This window comes from Heterocephalus glaber, unplaced genomic scaffold, assembly GCF_053883595.1.
Source record: "Heterocephalus glaber isolate CG9 unplaced genomic scaffold, H.glaber_assembly_v1.0 deba00001497, whole genome shotgun sequence".
NCBI lineage: Eukaryota > Metazoa > Chordata > Mammalia > Rodentia > Bathyergidae > Heterocephalus > Heterocephalus glaber.
In genome coordinates, this window is record NW_028258320.1 from 36,302,896 (window position 1) to 36,324,294 (window position 21,399).

Genomic DNA, 21,399 nt, shown 5'->3' on the forward strand with positions numbered 1-21,399 from the left:
TCAAAGGATAGATATTTTCAGCTATTCTGAAAGGTAGGTTCGTAGCAAGTTCTGAGGGTGTAGCAAGTTCTGAGGGTGTAGCACCAAAATAATTTCTTTACATGCAGTGAACTATGGTCCTGTCCTCTCCAACAAGGTGTGAATCAAGAGCTGGCGGCAGGAGAGGAGGTGAGGTATAGTCTTTTCCTTGGTTAGTGACCTAGGTTCAGGGGTTACACCCTTGTCCTCTATTTCTATATCCTGGAGAACTGTTTACGTCTTATTGGACATTCTGTCATTGCTCCAACACTTGTTATAGCTAATAATTTTTACTGTTAAATTTTCTCTGTGTGGATTCTGCCTTTTTTTTTTTTTTTTTGACAGAGTCTTACTATGTAGTTCAGGCTGGCCTTGAACTCACTATGCAGTTCCTTAGAACCTGTAGTGATCCTCCTGCCTTAGCCTTCCCAGTACTGGGATTATAGGCCTGGCTCTGCCTCTAAACTGAAGGAACTGATTGATACACTCCCTTGACCTGCCAGCATTCCTGAGGGAGACCATACTGGCAATGTGCACAAATGAAAGATCAGGAAGCCTGGCTACCTGGACTGAAATGTATCACAGAAGGTAACAAATGAAAGCAGGGTGAATAAGTGCTTATTCTGCAAGCCTAAAGGAGAAGTGGAGAAGCCCCCAGGAGCATTTCTCACCTTACTCTGCAGAAACCTCTGCATATCCTTTGTGGCTTTCTCTTCTATCTGCTTGATGGTTTCTCTTCTATTTGCCCCTGAGCTGCAAGAACAACCTCCTTTACATGTTCCTCCATCCTGGGGCTGTTAGCAAATTCCCACAGTTGCCAGTCTCCTATCGCCTTCAATATCTCGGTTTCCTGAAGGCACTAGTTTGGCTTCCTGCCACACTTGTCACCTGGGGAAATAACTTTACTGCATTCCCTCTGGTGCAATTAAGAATGGCTCCCCCTCCCACTCCCCCCACATTACCCAGTTACAATAGAATGGGTGAACACACACTTGCTGAGATTCACTCTGGGAAGCCATTGCATTGGCTATGAGCCAGAGTACTGTGTAAACCTGAGGAAATCTAAAATAATATGCTTTCTTTTGGTCTGAAAGAGCCACAGTTAAACCTTGAACTGTTTTGATTTATACTTAAATTCTTTGAAAATGAATCCAATGCCTTGATACTTATTTTCTTTAAGGCTAAACTTTTAGCTGAATCAACTTCTGCAAATTTTTATCTATATATGGAAAAAAATCATTTAAAAGGAAGCTCCCTTATTCAGCCAGGATACAGCACAATGCTGCTGAACAGAATTTTCTGACATTATAGAAACGTCAGGCACATGTGGTTATTGAACACTTGAAATGTGGTTAGTGCAACTAAGAAATGGGATTTTTAATTAATTTAAATATCTGCATGGGGCCAATGGCTCCAGTATTGGTCAGCAAAGGTCTAGCATATGGTCATCTCTATTAGGAAGAGGGACTTCCATTGTGGTGGCATTCCCTTATGTTTTGTCAGGGGGTGGGTGGAGAGAAGCAAAGTGGAAGTATTTTTTTATTCATTCTGTTCACAATTTTAGAATATTGTAACCCCTATCCTACCTGACTACGTCTGTCTACAAACATGAGCACACAGTTTATTCAGATATAACCCAGTTAACAAATTCTTTGAGAGTAAAACTCATCTGAACACAATTGCAGCTTGAGAATCCAGGCATGTTAAGGAAATTTTGGTGGCTTTGGAGGACAATCTAGAGTCCAGTAAAGGCAGATGCTGTCTTAAGAAAGAGGTGGTGTTAGAATGCTACCTTAGTTTTTCCTTGTCTTCAACCTATAGGGAATAAGCTCTTGCTTATTCTGTCTCAGTCCACTCCTTACTCTTTTCCCAAGAGGATTCTTCTATAGTCTTACTTAGGAATACAAGGTTTTCACAGGGTAAATCTTTCTATTCTGGCACTGCTGAAGCTGTGAAAAACATTTCCTTTGAATAGCATTGCTAATGATTAGTTTCTGGGTTAGAAACATTTAATTTCACATCCCTGTCTCTTATATGGACACAATCAATTAAAGTAAATGACATCAGGTTCCCAGTTCTGAGAATTTTGCTACTAAAAGTAAATGCTAAGGATTTGAAGAGGTAACTCTCCCAGGCTCCTTTATTGAGATTAATCAAATTGCTAAATAGCTTAAAAATCATTTAAAATCAACTTCAGAAGCCCACTTCTGCGTTAGTAGAAATAGAAGAATAGTTTATATATGGGTAAACTTTAAAAGTACCTCAGCTTCTGGAACCAAAAAGCCCAGGAAACTATATACAACCTATTGTCCTGACTATCAAATAAAATCATACTTCATAAATCTACATGAATTTAAGCAAAACGAAAAGCTATAACTTCTTCAAAATTTCAGCTATGAATTGTTTCAATGGGGATTTATGTAGTTGTTTGGTAATTTGTGTAGTTTAGTCATTGTTTCTTTTGGGTTTTTGGGGGGGGGAGGGGTACTGGGGATAGAACTCTGGTCCTTGTGCTTGCACAGCAGGCGGCGAAACCACTGAGCTAAATCCCTGACCCTTAATTTGTGTAGTTTAAATGAGAATTTAGGACATTGCTAATTAGGTAAGTAGGAATCAGTTTATATAATTGTAACTAAAACAATATACTGTAGAGTTTGCTATACTCATGTTTATGTGAATCACACACAGAACACCATATTTCCAGAATGAATAAGCACTCAGTGACTTTCATTTTTCTTCTCAACATTTTATAAATTGTAATAATAACAACAATAATCAGCATTACAATCATCATACTCTTGTGTTGTTAGTAAATCGAGGGCATTCACAGTGAAGACAAGTAACCCAGTGGAAGCCAGCTGGTCCTTGGACTCAATATCACCTTGATGGACTTAGCACAGTCTAAGGAGAGCCTTATCTTGTAAATTGAAATATATGATGAACAGGAAAGGTTTCATACTAACCATATTGAAAATGACATTAAAGTTAAAATGCCAAATGAATACCTTATTGTGAGAAATACAAATTGTCATATAGACTGGATACTATCTGCTAATTAGTGTATCTCCTAAGAACAAAGTGCTGAGGAGGTGAAATTTAATCAGAAAAGGCATATGCTAAGATACAATGTTGCCTTAGAAGCCATTTAATCTCTTTTCTTTGTGTTTACCGGCTGTAATCCATTCATTACAGATTTGTTCTAGTTTCTTTTGGAATCTGATCTTTTCCAAAGTCAGAAGAGGGAAAGGGATATGCCTGTTGGCCCTAATGGATAGCACACACATCATAACCGTGGTAGGAACCAATCATTTCACAGTGAAATGAAGGCTTTGGCAGTTTCAGAACAGAGAAGGATCTGGAAAGAAGTGGGGGAGGGAAGGAGGGAGGGAGGGAAGGGGGGGGAGGGAGGGACGGATGGACAAAGGAGGGAAGCAGGGGTGAGAAAGAAAGGAAAGAGACTATATTCATACCCTGTACTTTAAGAATTCATAAAATTTGAAGCTTAAACTTTTCCAAAAATGCAAACAGAACTCTGACATGAGTAATGAGATACATTATTCCACTTGACTTAAATGTCTTTGTTCTTTTTATTTCTGCAATATGTTGGGCCTTTTGGTGAGACCCTCATTTCCAAATGCAAAGAAATCTACGTTTACTGTTGACTCAGCCGTCTAGAACTTGGGATTTTGGTACAAATACTGTAGAAGTTGATGCACAAAAGCCTTGTAAACTCACGAGCAGCCTTCAAACACTTTCAGCAGTACATGGTAATATCTAGGCACATCCACATTGGAGAAATTAAAGTAAAGGAATGCCATCAAAGTGAAGCAATTATCTAATAGGCCTCAAGACTTGTATTCACAGGCACCATCTAAAACTATAATTTGGCTACTATTTCTTTTAGTTTATTATTAACCTGACTTTCAGCTTGGTTTGAATATCAAACACTTGGCTTCTGATCTCACAAAGATATGCAATTTTGTGTAATCAGTTCAGGATCCTCTGTAGTATCACTAAGTTTTTTGTGAACAGTGCTTACCCAGCAACTCTGGGTTAGCTTGAGCTCATGAGAGGTGGAATATGACCACCTATTTTGTGACCATCAGAGAGATAAGAGGGCTTGAAGGTTAACTTAATGAAGTCCTGCATGTACTCACAGGGCTTAGTCTGTGTTATAAATTTCTCAGAAATGTGTTCTGATCCCCAAGCCATTCCCATTCTGCAAGTCACTTTCACTGTGACTACTGGGCTTGTCCTTGGCTACCATTACTCTAGGATAGTAAGCCAGCCATGAATTAATTCACCCTACTCCTCTGAGAGGACAGATTTCCAGATGCGACTGAATGGTAACAGTGCTCCACATTTGAAGGGTCAAGTCACATGTTTATGGGAAGGTTACATAAGTTAGTTACAAATGCAGTAGAGGCCTTCAGAAAGAAAATAGTATACTTATTTTTAAAAATCACTAACTAACTTCAATTCTCCAACCTGAATAGAGCCTTTTCTTAAACCACGTAACTTTTTTTTTTCTGGGGATCGAACTCAGGACCTTGCCCTTGCCAGGCAAGCACCAGCACCACTGAGCTTAATCCCCAGCCCTCCATATAACTTTTCATTACTGGAAAATTAACAGAAGTGTAAAACATTCACCTTTACAAGGTAAACAGCAGGTAGATTGTGAACACTCCTAAGGAATTTCTCATTTGCCCCCATCTCACACACAAAAACAACACATAAGTCAAATACATACACTGCCAACTGCTCTTAGACATAAGCTACCTGATGTTATACACTGCTTGGGTGGGGGTTCATGAATGTCTCCAGATGCCTAGTTCCATGGCTGACATACAGGTGGAGATAGCATAAGAGTGATAATGTGAAACTTGGCTTTATTTGGGGAACTGGAGGCTGAGATGGTGGTGCAGGAAATCACTGAGATGACAAAACTGACACATTTGTACATAACACTGGCTGGGTGTGTTGCTCACATCTACAATACTTGAAAATATATCAAAAGGGCTGGGGGTTTAGCTCAGCGGTTTTGACGCCTGCTGTGCAAGTGCAAGGACCCAAGTTCTATCCCCAGTACCAAAAAAAAAAAATTATATATATATATATATATATATATATATATATATATATATAAAATCAAGAAACTGTAACATCAAGAGTAGAATGAAAAAACAAAATCAAACTGCTTACAGACTAACATGACAAGTTTTTATAGTGGAGCAATTCTCAAGTGCAAAAGTTACCTTCTCAGTGAATTCTAGACTAACATAAAATAGATGACTCTTGTTTTACACAAAATTTCATCCCTCCCAAGTACTTCTTCCCTTAGTGCTTATCTTGCACTTCCTTTCACAGGCAAAGCAACATCTCCCAAGACATTTACTTTCCAAGATTATACTCCCCTCTGAAGACAAGACCCCTTAATTTTTCACCTTTTAAGTATTAAAAGACTAATTTCCTTATCCATCCTCTTTCCAAACCTTACATTTTAATAAGCACCACTTAATTTCATTATCCTCCCAAATGTAAATGTAAAAAAGTTATCACTATAGTGCCCAAAGGCTATGTTACACAATTCATATACATACCTTGTTTATTCCTCCAACCTCTTTGAAATAGAAATTTGATATTCACAGGTAAAGAAACTTGCCTCAAATTACAAAGCAAGTTAAAATGAAAGGGCCAGAATCAAGTATGGTTTTATCTGCCTCCCAAACCACTGTAACATATTCTTCCAAGAAACAGGACAAATGACATTCTACCAGGTTACCTATGATAAAATGTGTACACTGAACACAGCTGCAGATTTTAGAATAAATTAACACTCAAAAGCCCTTTGACAAACATACTCCTAAAAGTATTTCGAGGTAACGGAAAAGCAAAGTGTTTAAATTTCACAAATACAAACACATACATCAGTAAGTCAGTATTCTTCAATCTCAACACTACTGACAGTTTCAGCAGGATAATTCCTTGCTGTGGGGGCTGCCAGTGCATTATAGGGTATGTACCAGCATCCCTATCTTCTACCCACTAAGTGCCAGTACAATACATCTCCCCCGTCCCATTATGACAACCAAAAATGTGTTCAGAGCCAGGCATGGTGGCGTATGCCTGTAACCCCAGCACTTTGGGAGGCTGAGGCAAGAGGACCCCAAGTTTGAGTCCAACTTAGGTAACTTAGTGAGACATTGTCTCTAAATAAAACAGAGCTGAGGAACAGTTGAGACCAAAGGCTCTGGGTTCAATTCCTAGTACCAGAAAAAGAAAAAGTGACCAGTTATTGCCTAATTTCCCCCTACAGAGTAAAATGAAACTCTGTGGAGAACCACGCTAATTGCCCAAGATCATGTCAGTAAAAACTGTATTGATTTCAGGAACAAGTTCTCTAAGTCCTGGCTTGGTGGAGATTTCTCTTACACACTTATCAAATTGGATAAAATGTACAGAACTTCAGATGTGATCATTATTTCACTAGATTGGCAATACTAATCAAGTACTGTACTGTCTCAGTTTTTACACTAATTGCCTGGTGTCTTCAAACCACTGTTCAGTTTCTACAGTATCTCTAAAATCTCATCACCCAATTCTGAACATGAGTTTAAACATGAACTCAGAAATGTGCACAGCATTGCTTCAGGTATTACTAGTTAAAAGTAGGGAAAGTCATAGCATTAACACAATACTAAGAGTTAAGATAATATAGTTTATTAGCAGATTCTGTCTTAAGCACCTCAGGGGAACTATCTAATTGAATCCTTTAATAGCTCTATGATAGGTATTAGTATCCGCATTTTATGAAGGAAGAAACTGAGGCACACAACTTAAAAACTTGTCCATGGTCTGGCTCCAAGATCTCTGTTCTTAATCACTGCATCTATAGCACTGTACCTAATATCACCTCTAATATCACTATATCTAATATCAGCTCGGTTTTAAGTACTCTATCTCTACTAATGTAAGCTTTTTCCTCAGCTGTAGCCAGTGCCCTCAGCAAGGAGCATTACTAGTACCTTCTTCAACTATGATACCATTCTACTGATCAGCCCTCTTTGGCTACAAGACACATATTTACTTGTCTACAGTGCTGTCCAACCTATGTTTTCTATTTCAAATAAAGAACACATGTAACACTTTTTAAATGTCTCAATAAAGCTAATGCTTCATACTTGTCCAATAACTCTATCAAGAAACAAAGGAGGTTAACTGAACACAAATGATCCTCAGCAAACATATGCTAGATAATGATCTTCATTCTTTTTTTCCCTAAGTGATCCTGGCTCATATTTTCAAAAATGTTTTCACAATTTTTCTAGACAACAACATAAGCTATAAATCTAGAGTTTACAAGACTGAACTCTCTGTTTTTCAGAGTCAAATCTTCTAGCATGCTTCTCCTTCTCCATAATTTTTACAAAATTACTTCCCAGTGGTTTTAATATCACACTAGGATGTTCTTTGAATATCCTCAAGAACTCAAACCACTTCCTTAGGATTTAGAGAGGTTTAAGGAGGTAGCCAAGGCATCCTTGGTTGGCCCAGGAAGGTGAGTGGGTGTTCTGTGTCAAATACTGTAGATGGTGAGGGTAAAGAGGTAGTTAGGGTATGAGTAATACCCAGTCCTGGAATAGATGTTGCTCACGGTCTTCTATGAATGTAGCACTGTTCTATTACATCATGACATGCTAACAGGTGCCCCAGCAAATGGATTCTCAGAACTGGCCATCTCTGATGAGGGATACCCCACCTGCTTTTAACAAGTCAACTTTTAGGGCTCATTGGGTATGCCTTTAGTACTCTCACCATTCTTAAACAGGTTTAACACTAAGTTCTAACATAAATTTAAAATCACTTCACCTAGCATATAAAATAATGTAAGTGTGCTCTCATACACAAAAAATTCAATTGCTAGAAATCCACAGATCCAGCTTTCTCAACAGAGAAAGCCTGATTTGCACTCTGAGGAGCAGAAAGAATACATTTAGAACTAAGAGGTTCAGAAAAAAAAATAGAGGAATGTCAACAAAGATCAGCAACCCTAAAGCAGCCATTAAGAGGTGGGTCTGCTCAGTTAATATTTGCAAACCACAAGCTTCTAGAGTAAATACAACATTCCTTGAACTTTGATATTTTGGCCCTGGGGCAATAATGACTTTTTAAATCACTTAAAAATCTGTTTTGAACCAAGAATCTCTTCTGGATTATTTCACATAAAAAAATCAACTATTTTAGGAGCAATGGGAGCCACATGAGAAAAATAACAAATCTTAAATGCTAAGTTCTAAATTAACCAGCTATGAGTAACCTTGCTGAGGTCATTTCTTCAACTATAAAACAGGGACATTTCCTGTTAGCACTAATGTGAAAATTAAATGAAGTAATGGATACAAAACATCTTAGCACCTGAAAAAAAAAGAGCTAAATGTTCATCTTTGTTACAACTATTAGGTGATCTTAATAGAGTCCAATCTTAATTATCCATTTAGATTTAAACATGAGACTTAATAAAATATTTCCCCTTCTCACACCTGAGAGAGCTTTCCAATTGCTCCACAGAAAATCGGAAATGGCCTTAAGAAAATGACATTTTTCTCCAAAGGTCTCAGGCCACTTTTCACAGTGATGCATGCCTGTAATCCCAGCAATCTGGGAGACTAAGGCAAAAGGATCCAAAATTCAAAGCCAGCCTGGCATCTTAGGGAGACCCTGTCTCTAAATCAAAAGGGTAAAGAGTGAAGTTCAGCATGAGGGTCCTAGGTTCAATGCCTGGTACTGAAAAAAAGGAGAGGATTCCAAGTTGTTACCTTTCACAGAGGCACTTGATGAGTTAAATGTAAAGAAACTGAGTTTTAACAATTAGCCTAGGAGCTGGAAAACAGCATTCCTAGATAACTCAGAAGGTAACTAAAGTTTCCAACAATTTTAATTACTCCATTTAGAAGTGATTTCTTTTTAGAGAAGTTTCTTTCACAGAACTAAACACTGTGAAGAATTTTCTTGACTCCGCTCTCTCCTGTCTACTGACTGTATCAGTCTCTATCTTCATGAATGCAAAGTGTAAGGATAAGATTCAGAATTTAACTCATAACAACAATTCACTTTAAAAATTTTCCCATTATTCTTTGTGCTACTGGGACATCTTCAGCCTGATTTTCTAGCATGCAGTGTTTCTAATCACCAAAAGGTCTCTGTTATGCTGAGTATGTCCTTAGAAAGTAGAATCACAAGATTCTACTTTCCCTTCCTATCTCTGGCAATAAGCTACCTGGGGGCTTAAGGGGCTATATACCCAGTATCAAAAAGGAAAAATTCATTGGATTAAAAATTGAATAACTTAAGTGACAACTATGTACAGCAAAATCATGTTTTTTAAAAAAGGCAAATACTCTGCATTCTTTTCCAAGTATTTATTTCCAACAGTTCCACAAGAGCAATTTACCTTGGCCACACTAAATATACAGCTGCCCGTGTAAACACACTCCACTCCAAAACACCGAAAGCACGTGCTTCCTTTTGAAAACTAAGTACAGAGCTCACCCGACATCCAGCTTCCAACAGGCTGAAAGAATTAGATAAATGACCTTTTCCTACAGGGACCTAAGTTTGAGAAAGTCAGTACTTTCCCAAAGCTTAGGAACCAAACTGTAACTATGGCTCTGCTCTCTCATTACTAAGCTCGAAGAACCACAAACTGACACCACCCCTCTTGATTCCTGGCTATCAAACAACAGCAGTTACCAACACATGATATTTAGAGCTTTTGCTGATCCACCAATGTATATCCTGCCCCATCCTTTCAGCAACTCCAATGCATGTTCTCAGGTTTAACCAGCTATTGCCTATATTAGCATTAAATGGGATCCACTAAAAACTAAGCTTTCCTTTGTTTCACTGTGAAAGATGAAGTTGCACGGAGTGCCATACTGGGTGTCTTCTGGAAGGCGTGAATGGCTGGTTTCTTCCCTTCTTTTAATCAGATCCCACAGTCTGTGGGCGTTCTAACCAACGCCTACCCCGAGAGCATTTAAGGAACCACAGCATCGCATCCCGCAGAAAGAGCCACACTTACAGTCTCCCCTCTGAGGCAGCCTCTGGGAAACTTCCAGGAGCGCCAAGTTTGCGTGCGGCCCTGCTGCTGCGGAGGCAGACAGGCGAGCGCAGTCAGAGGCGCAGGATTCACGCCGTCCCTCTCCCCGGCCCGCCCGCTCGCCTACAAGGACCGTTCCGGGAAGGGGCGCTTCTGGCAGACTAGCAAATCCGCTCTTGGAAGGCAGAGAATTGGGACGCCAAACCCCAGCTCAGACCCTCCAGCATTGAGGCGGGTGTGGCTGACAGCAGAGGGTTTTTGGAATGCTTGGGTGTGGCCCTCAGCCACTGCAAAAAAGAAATGAGTCAGCCTGTCCAATCCCAACCAATAAGCATGTTCACTGTTGAAGGCGGAACTTTTCTTTCTTGATTCATACCAAGTCTCCAGGCCTTTCACAGCCTTTTTTTCTTTAATCTTTTAACTTCAGCACAATATCTATAAAGTAGGACGTTGCCCTTTACAAACTCTTAGGGAACAAGGATTAATCTAATAATAGGTCCTTGCGTTTCTATTGTAAAAGTTCTTGCCTTAGGGTTTCTGAACACAGAGAATATCAGATCTGACATCTGGCACTGCATGACCTTGGGAAATTTAATTATCTGCAGTCAGGAGGATAAAATTCCCACCCGAGTTTGCCAGTGGTATTCTATGTACTAAGGTACATGCAAAACATTTAGCACAGTACTTGACAGAGTAGCCACTCCAAAAAAAAAAAAAAAAAAAAAAAAAAAGGTGTCTCTGAGTCTTGAATCAGAAACTCCAAAACTATAGACAAAATGTCTCATAATTGTTTAAATTCTTATTTTTTTTTTGGTACTAGGGATCGAACTCTTTCGAGGCAGGCGGCGGAACCACTCAGCTAAATCCCCAGCCCTGTTTAAATTTTTTTTAATAATAAATTATTCTTAAGAATTTCAGAAAAAGTTCTTTTGTATTGCCTGGACTGAGTACCTTATTTAAGTGGTGAGAAACTTGACAACTTTTGATTTAGGATTCTTTGATTGGGTATTCCCATTATACAATTAGTAGCTAAGAGGACAAGGAGGACGAAGAGGAGGGAGAGAGGGAGGAGGGGAAAAACATTATATGTTGGAATGATTTCTTTTAGGCACTTTTTTTTGTTGTTTTTAGTTTGTTTGTTTTGTTTTGTTTTTTCTGCCTGTGATACTGGAGAATGAACCCAGGACCATGGTGCTAAACTATACCCTCCACCCTTTTTAAATTTTTTGAGACAGGATCTTGCTAAATTGCCCAGGCTGGGTTTGAATTTGCAATCCTCCTGCTTCAATTTCCTAGAGTACTGAGATTACAGGTGTGTAGCACCACACTTCGCTTGGGCCATAATTAAATTAGTGTTTTAAAAAGGCAGAGTAAACTGACCCTGTCTCAAAATTAAAAAGGGAGATGGGGATGTACAGTTGTTCAGTATGAAGGCCCTGGATTCAATGTCCAATACAAAAAAAACCATATTTTTTGAAATATTCTATCTAGGTCACTGTGTCTTAAACATTACTTTGGAATAAAAATATTTAAAATAAACTTTAAGTAGTTGGGAATTAACAAGTTATAGGAGACTACAGAAATGCTAATTCCCCAGTTCCTATTAAGAAATAATGGCTACAGAGTGCTTCTAGAAGAAAAAAAAAAAAGACATCTTAAAGTTACAAATTAAACCTTCCTGGCTTTGGAGAAGACTTCTCCTTTAACTTCCTCATATTTATTTAAAGTCAGTCATTCCACAGGCAAGATTTCTTCAAAATGCTCTTTAGCCAAAGATAAGATCTAAAGTGGGATCAGAAGTCTTCCTAAAATGCTATTCTTTTTTTCCAAAACAGGCTGAGGAAGTGGAAGGGATCCTGGAACTGGAGGCAAGAGGTTCCTTCCTAGTCCATCTGTGCCAGCGAGTGACTAGGTGAGCTGCCTCACCCTTCTCTGAGGATCTCTGAGTTCTTATAGCTGGGAGCCCAAACTATAGTCAAAAGGGCAGAAGCAAGACAGCCAACACATGAAGCTGAGCCTGTTTTCTCCATGATGATGCTCATACATCTCTCTTGACTCTCATATTACTCTAAGGGCAATTTTATTCTCCTAGCTGCTGTAAGTTAATTTTTGGAATCCAGTGAGCTCCTTCCCTCCCTCTTGGCAATTCACTATCAGAGGAGATAATGTAAAGGGGTCATTCACATCTGTACCATTTTTCCACTCTTGGTTCAGGCTCTCATCCCCTCATGCCAAGGCCACTGAGTTTGAGCGTCTCCTAAGTGCTGTACCAGCTGGCAGGCTCCTCCCTCTGTGCCTCCCAAGACATCATCACCATCATATGATGCATGTCGAAATTCAGCATGCCATCTTGTCATAAACCTTTCCTTTTCTGTTAAACAATTGTAATTTTGGGCCGGGGATTTAACTCAGTGGCTCAGGTGCCCGCCTTGAAATCACAAGGTCCCAAGTTCAATCCCTGGTACCAAAAAAAAAGTGTGATTTTTGGGCCAGGGATTTAGCTCAGTGGTTTCACCTCCTGCTGCGCAAGCGCAAGGACCCGAGTTCAGTCCCCGGTACCAAAAAAAACACCAAAACTGTAATTTTATAGTAGAGATGAAAAGGAAAACAATTTGTTTTACAAGCAAGTTTCCTCAAATATTTATGCGTATTAATGTATACTTTTAAGAGCAGGGATTATTTACAAAACTTGCAATTAATCATACTGGGTGAACCAATAATATGCTGGATGTTGTAACAAGAATATGAGCTCTTTTACATGAGACTACATAAAAACCTATGTGTATGGGAATAACAATAAATTTGTGGGCTAAAAAATGCAATTGTGCAGATGACATAAAAAAACTGTTCACAGAAGTGATGGCAGAAAACTTCCCAAGCAGGGGAAAAGAACTTGACATACAGATAAGTGAGGCATATAGGACTCCAGCTAGCCTTAATCAAAAAATATCTACACATAGGCATATAATAGTTAGGCTTCCAGAAATCCAACAGAAGAACAAAATTCTACAAACGGGGAGAAAAGAAACAAATCACATACAAAGGAAAGCCCATCAGAATCACAGCAGACTACTCAATGCAAACCCTCAAGGCAAGAAGAGCTTGGAGTGATGTATTTCAAGCCCTAAAGGAAAACAGCCTCCAACACAGATTGATGTACCCTGCAAAACTATCTTTCAAAACTGATGGAGAAATAAGATACTTTCATGATAAAGAGTACCTCAGGAACTTCATGAATACCAAATCGGCGCTCCAAAAAATTTTAGACAATACCCTAGGAAAAGACAATGAGGATCACAACCCCAGGAAACCCAGCAGAATGAATCCATTGGGTGTGACAAATTAAATGCAAAGGGGAAGAATCCAACAAAAAGAAAAAGTCATGACAAGGCTTTTAAAACTTTTGACTTCATCTCCCTAATGAGTGTACAATTCAATCTTGTTATTGTGCTGATTGGTATTTTTCTGATTCTAGCGTTGCACAGAATTCCTTGTGCTGTACTGGCTATTTATCATCTTCTTATGTCTACATTTTAATTGGATTGTCTATTAATGAGCTCTAAGAATTCTTTATATATTCTGCTCATAGGTTATATGCATTGTAAATATGGTCTGTTTAAGGACTACTTTTCATTTTAATGATGTCATTTAAAGTTCTAAATTTTGATGGAATCTCATTTATCAATTTTTTTCTTTTATACATCATGTATTTTGTATCCTAGGTAGTTCTTGCCTACCCTAAATTCATAAATATTTTCCCTTATAATTTCTTCTTAAAGTTGTATACTTTTAGGCTTTCTTATTTAGGTTCATAGATCCCTTCAAGTTATTTTCATGTATGGAAAAAAACGGTTGAGGTTAATTTTTTATATACGGACACCAGGTGTTCTAGTGCCGTTTGCTGAAGATAATATCTCTTCCTCGGCTCTTGAATCGAGTTTATATTCTATAAAATGCTAATGTTAAATAATCTTTCAAAACTTAGTGGACCATATATGTGTGGTTCTATTTCTAGATTCTCTGTTTTATTCCAATGATCTATATGTCTTTCCTTACACCAACACTGCCTTGATTACTGTAGCTTTAGAAGAAGTCTTAAAATTGGGTGCTAAACGTCTTCCAACACTGTTTTTGTTTTTGTTTTTGGCTTTTCTGGGTCCTTTGTACTCCTACATAACTTTTAAATTTCAATATCCAGTTCTTCATTTATAGCAAGTATACACAGACCTGAATTTTTCTATATACCTTGTGTTTTCTAATCCTGTTAAATTTAAGTACAAGTTCTAGGGCCTCCTAGAGATTTCTTAGTATTTTCTCTGTAGATGATCATTTCATCTACATATAAAGATTTTGCTTCTGCCATGCCAATCCTATCCTAGTTGTGTCATTTTATTGCCAGACTATTTTGGTGGGGACTAGGTTTCAAAGTTTAATGGACAGATAAAAAGTAAGCATATCTGCCCTTGTTCCCCACCTTAACGAGAAAGCATTATATCTTCTCCATTCATACAAGGTGTTCTTGCTGGAAGTATGGAGTACATGTCTTTAATTTGTTGAGAAGTTTCTGTTCTACTTCTAGTCTCCTGATAGCTTTTACCACGAAGAGCTGTAGAATTTGGTCCAATACTTTTTCTCCAACTAGTGACAGGATCATATGGCATTTTCCTTTCCTCTGTTAAAATGATGACTTTTGGGGGTGGATCTTCCAATGCTGAACCAACACTGCCATCCCTATAACAAAACCACTTTCTACATCCTGCCAGATCTGCCTTCTAATAGTTTGTTTTGTTAAACAAATTTCTATCTATGTTCATACTTTTTTCTTCTATTATCTTTATCCAGTTTTAGGATTAGCACAATGTTGAGTTCCTACAATGAGGGGAGAAGTGTTCCTTCTTTTTTCTGCTTTAAATGTTTCATATAATTTATCAGTTAAAATGTTTATGAGCCTGCTGTTGTCATACAGGTAGGTTTTCAAGCTAGGAATATACTTTCTTTAATAGGTGCTATTCAAATTTTATATTTCCTCCAGAGTTAGTTTCATTAATTTGTCTTCCAAGGTACTTCTTAGAAGTTGTCAAATTTATTTCAAAAAAGATTTTTGTAATATGCTTTCTATATCCTTTTAAATTCTGTAAAATCTGTGGTAATGTCTCCTATAATTTAATATTGTAATTTAAAAAATGTATAGCTGATATTGTGTAACAGGAAGAAAAGGTCTAAAAGAGCAGGGGAATTGGGAGGGGTAGAAGGGAAAAAAGGGAAAGGAAAAAATATAGGGAAGAGGAAAAAAATAGAAACAAGGTCTTTGCAAATAGGGAAGGGTGGAGGGGGTGAAGGGAGGGCAAGGGAAGGGGAAAAAAAATAACCAAGAGACTCATGTAATGGTACAAGATCCCAATGACGAATTTAACTGTATTTTATACCTAAAGTGTGACGATAAAGTTAATGGGGGAAAAAAATGCAACTGTGTTGGTGTGTGTGAGGGATGTATATAGATACAGTACTCTGAAATATATGATGGAGAAAGAGAGATGTGTATAGGAAAGAGATGATCTATGTAATTTGTTTTTATTGTTTAGCACCCATTCAAGCTTCAAATTCAGAGTAGGTGCTCCCTCTAGGAAGAAGAAAGGCTTCAAAAATATGGGGGCTGGGGATTTAGCTCAGTGGCACCATGCCTGCCTTGCAAGCACAAGGTCCTGAGTTAGATCCCCAGTAAGGGGGGGTGGGGGGGGACACATAATCAAGAGCAAACAGAACTCAAAACACTTAAAAGGCCAAAGTGTGATGACACACACCTGTAATCCCAACACTCTAGGGAGCTGAAGCAGCAGGATCTCAAGTTCTAGCCCTACCTGGGCAACTTGGTGACTTAGAAAAACTCTGTCTCAAAAAAATAAAAGAAAGAAAAGGGCTGATGATATAGCTCAGTCCAAAGGTACTGGGCGATTGAAAGAAAAAAAAAGTTTCCCATAATACTTGTGTTTTGGAAACAGGGACACCATTACCAGTGTGATAAGAACATTCTCACAGGAGAAAAGGGATAATTGTTTCTAGGGTAACTATGCTGCCTAAAATTAAACTGCAAAATACAAGGATTCTCAATATAGAGTTCTAGGAAGGGTGGAGCAATAGCCCACAGGCCCAAAGCTATAATGTTCACTCATTCACAAGCTGGCTTTTATCATGCCCTGCCACCCTGGTCTTAAAAAACTTCTGCCAAGGAATCTACCATTCTACTTGTGAGCACATTTTCACCTCCACACCTAGGCCACCATGCCCTCTGTCTGATGACCTCACACTCTTTACTACTTATCCCACTCTGGCTGAGCCCATTTGAACCCTTCCTTCTCCTGCAGCTCCCTCACTGGCCCAAGCCCTGGGGATCTTTCATCTCTTTCAAATGCCCATATACCTTATTCTTTATACCTCCAGTTCACAACCAAGGTATAGTGTCTCAATATCTTCCTTCCTTCTGAGATCCCTGACCTTTCTCTCTCTCACCAGATAACAAGAATCCATCTGAGCAAAACAGTGTATTTCAGAAGCTCTGTATCCACATGGCCTTAGGAGATTCTGAATAAACAGTCACTGTTTGTTGATCTAATGATGTTTAAGTTATATAACAGCCACAATGGAGAAAGGAAAACTTTCCTGACCTAAGAATAAATAAATATTATAGTTGTTCAAACCAGATGGCAAGCAGAAGCCAAGCAGCAGGTGTTTCTCTGCTCTTTATGACATGTTCCAACAATACAGAATGCTACTGAGAAAGCAAATCCAATGCTTCCTATTACCGAACAATGTCGTCACATCAATCTCAGTTCCTCAAATACAATCTCATTGAAGAGAACAGAGACAATAAATCATTCTATTCTATCTTTCTTTCAAGTAAGGAAAGCATAATACACACTGACAATTTGTCAAAATACCAATTCCTCCTTATATACAAACATCTTTTCCAATGTGTTAATACCCACAAATATCTACCTGTTTACCTACAAGTAAACGGCTTTAATAATAAGTTAGAGGTAGCAAAGGGGAGTTCAAGACAACATAACTACTAGAATCATCAGAGATATATATTCATTTTAGGCCATTTGAATGGCCTAAAGTAAAAAGTAATACATTTGCATTACAGCAAGTTCTAATACAGCAAGAGTCATTACTATATACATATACACTGGTATCCTTTGATGAGACATTTCTGGTTTTATTATAGGTGAAAATAAATACTACCACTGTCCTTCAAAAGTGGTTATAAATCAGCTGCCCTATTAAACAATTAAATACTTTATTATAATTGCCCATGACAAGGCACTAATAAATATCCCAAGTATAAACAAATGAAATAACATTCTTTAATTTGCAGATAACAAGCAGTACTGGCAAAAACAAGGTGGGAGATAGTGACTTAAAATAACATAGCCAACAGGAAAGCCACAGAGACAACACAGCTGCTGTATTCGTCAGCTTTCTTATTGCTGGGACACAATACCCAACACCCATAACATGAAGGAAGAGAGGTTTAATTTCGCTTATAGTTTTTGAGGATTCAGTCCATGGCTGGCTGGCTCCAAGGGAAAACCATCAGAGCAGAAGGACATGGCAAACCAAAACTGCTTAGTACATGGCGGCCAGAAATCAAAGCAGGGGAACAGAACCAGTGAGGGACCCAGGTATAGACCCCACGCTCATCCCTCCATGGTCTACCCAGGCACCCCCAGAACTGTACCTTATTAATCCCCTGGGCAGTTCCCAAGCCAGTCAAGCCCAGTTTAACCACCACAGCTAGGCTTTAGGATCAACTCAAAATGAACTCCACCAGGGAAAGATGGCATCTTCTGTAAGTTGACTTTGCCCTCCCTTCCTGAAATTTCCCTTCTTTCACTTAACTCCTAGCTCTGATAGTAAAACTACTTTTCTTTTCATATATGTATATATAATTCTCAAGAAAGAGTCATACTAGTTCAATGTGGAGCCATGCACTTGTGACAGGTTGGTTTACACTAGGATCACCTAATTGGATTGGTGGGAAAAGCAATAAATTCCTCCCAAAACATGGGTTTCCTTCCCAGAAGTGGAAAGAAGGGCTCATTTTGCTATCTGTAAGACATCACCGCCTACCAAGAAATTTCATTTTAATGCCTAAAACAAGAGCTTATCCAAGCAGTCCTGGTAATAAATGACTTTCTGAAGATTCACTTCTAGGTATAAAGTCAATGACCTCTTGCCTGCCACTTGGAGTGCACTTCACTGGAGACAGTATGTCTCTGGTGTAGAGGCTGGCTTCTCTCCCAATCCTTAAAAGCCTATTCATGACTGATCTAAAATACAATATTTCTAATACTGTGATAAAAGTCCTTTCATAACATTGTTCCTAAAGGAAAATGTATTTGAAATTTTACCTAGAACAAGAAGAACAGGCTCAATTCATTTACTGAGTACCTAGTAATGAAAGTAGCTTCTATTTTATACACATTAATTTACAGTTCATTTACATACAGCACTGCAAGGCAGATGTTAAAACCACATGGAACCGGTGATGAAACAGAGAGTCAAAAAAAACTATACATGTCCAAGGTCAATGGCCAAGCCAAGTGAGAGCCAGCTTCAAAACCATAAATGTCTGTTCTTGAACTTTTCGGTGTTCAAACACAAATTTGGAATGAATTGAGTTCAAAAACCAAGGTATCACTGTAGCTGAATCCAGTCACAAAGAAAGAACACATCCGAACTGTACACTGTCTTCACCCAGAAACTATTGGTCAGGCAGGCCTCTATGAAGCCCTTGGCTTTAATCCATGGTTCAGAGCCAGAACTAGTCACTAGGAATAGTAAATTAAGTTGCATCCCCTTGACATACATCGGATCATTAGATAAGTGACCTGAAATTATGAGAAGTAAACTCTAAATTATCCCAATTAAGGTATTACTAAGCCAAGACAAACTGGTTGTCTCATGGCAAAGCCTTAAATATACTAGACACCATAAAAAGAGAAACAAAAGCAGCACCCCAATTAACAACAAAGAACTCTTATTTCATACATTCTGGAAAAAAGAGTAACTTGAGGGGGGGAAATAAATCAAAGAAAACAGTCAATTGATGAAGCCCTTAATTTTCTTATGACTGTATGTTGAGTAATTTATATGACAGGAAACAAAAATTAACATGTCATCTGTGAAACTGAAGGACTTACCATGCATATCAAAGAAAAGGACAGAGAGTAAACTAGTGAACAAGTCAGTACAAATGGTTTGGCTGAAAAATACAAATTGAGAACAGGGAAGCTTTACATGTAGTACAAATTAAATGATACAGTAAACACATGCTAAGGAAGAGAGGGAGACAAGCTTTGCCAACTAACAGAAAGCAGTGACACTGGAAGAATACTGAAAACTGGGAGTGGGTACAGCTAGCTGTATAACTATAGCTCTCAAATTATCTAGTGCCCTCTCCTTGCTGACACCCCCCTGACTTGATCCCCAGCTGATTGGATATACAGCATCTGCACCACACTTTGAGATTCCTGGAGGCTGAGTCCAGGGCTTGGGTTATTCTAAACCTCTAGAAGGCCAAACTTTGAAACAGGATATATTTTATAAATGCTGTCAAAAAAAAGAAAGAAAAAGGGGCCATCTTGGTCAACCCTATATGCCTTTTCTGAATTGGTCACCTCTGATGAAGGCTGATCTCTTTGTTGCAGGAATATCTGCAGTATAACACTATCTCTCAAGGTAAAAAGCAAGCTCTTGGTATTACTGTCTGTGTGTGTGTGTGTGTGTGTGTGTGTGTGTGTGTGTGTCTATCCTGAAAGGAAGAGGGTGGTGCCTAAGGAGTACATCAGTTTAGGCTAAACTACACTGTCCTCAACTTACAAGTTCCGTTCCAGAGAACATTCGAAGTAGGATTCATTTGTAAGTCTGACAAAGAGAGTCCTATACACCTTTAACACAAGTATACAATGTGAAACATTAAAACAATGAAACACATACACAAAAATATTGTAAATAAACTATTTACTTTTAAGCACAGTAAGCACACAGAAGCACAACTATGATAATGTCCAGCAGACAGGTGAGCTAGTTTGTGATTTGTTCTCATCTACAAATGTTCATAATGCAAGGTTCGTTGGTATTTGTGCAAGTTTGCAACTCAAACGTTCCTAAGTCGGGGACTTACGGTATGCTGCCTAGTTCCTGTTTAATTCCTTGCAGTCTCCATGGCCTCTTCACTCTGGGACCAAGGCAAGAGAAGCACCTCAATCGGGACATGGAAAAGGCAGGACCGGGCCATCCTACCAGAGTTTCTGCTCAGAAATGGCACAAATTATAATCACTCACATTTCACTGGCAAATTAAGTCTATGCCCAAGCTAGACATAATAAGAAGTCAGCCTTCAGCAGGGTGGGAGAAGATAATTCTCTCACTGGATGGAGGGAGGGTAGGAAGAACAGCAAATATTTTGATAATAATATAATATAAGCTACCACAAAGGGAACGGAACATGGTTTGAAGAGAGCTTCTTCTCTCCTGTAATATGGTGTCCTGTTCTAAAAAGCAGTACCTCCATTTTACGGACTTTACGCTGTTCTCTTAATCTTTTAGATACCATCTCATTATATCCTAACAGCTAAGTGAAGTCCCAGGACTTGCCCAAGGCCCCAGGAGTGCCTGGACTAGACCTCCAAAGCACTATTTCTCACTGTCTCTGGCAAGTCAATCCTCAAGGCCTCTGTTTCACCTAAAAAAAAAAAAAGGACATAATAGGCTTCCTAGGGTTGCTGAGACATTATAGAAGGAAGTATTATTATTAAATGATGACTCTTGCCCCCACCCACATCTTTCTCATTTTTTTTTTTTTTTTTTTGTTCTGCAGATTGCACACGGGTCTTTGCTCTTGCATAGCAGGCGGCGAAACCACTGAGCTAAATCCCCAGCCCGTCTTTCTCATATTATCTTTATTTCTTCCCAAAATACGGGAAATCAGGAACAAATGAAGATATTAACAGCTGTGTATTTAAAGTGTAGTATAGGTTCCAAAATGGCTCCCAGTTGAGAACAAATAAAGGGGCTCTGCATCAACTGCCCTCTTATCTTCCATCTCCTGTCCTAAATGGTACTATTCTACTTCTCCTTCTCTATTTGTACTAAACTATAATTCTATCCCTAACTCTTTAAAGATCCTGCCCAGACAACAGAATAAGTGCACCCTGAAGGATAATACATAAAGGTATTCATCATGGTGTACTTTATGAGAATGAAAAGCTGAAAAATAA

At 38.6% G+C, this 21,399-nt stretch overlaps 1 protein-coding gene across 24 annotated transcripts in view; it reads right to left on the reverse strand.

Annotated features, from left to right (window-relative positions):
* Positions 1-21,399, reverse strand: part of Sgms1 (sphingomyelin synthase 1) — a 381,142-nt gene that overhangs the window by 111,493 nt on the left and 248,250 nt on the right. The window contains exon 1 of one of the 24 annotated variants that reach the window (XM_004858333.4): positions 10,100-10,792. The exons of the other annotated variants lie outside the window; for them this stretch is intronic. The gene's annotated coding sequence lies outside the window, so the exon portion shown is untranslated. Of the gene's footprint in view, positions 1-10,099; positions 10,793-21,399 lie in introns of those variants that run through there. 24 annotated transcript variants of the gene reach the window in all.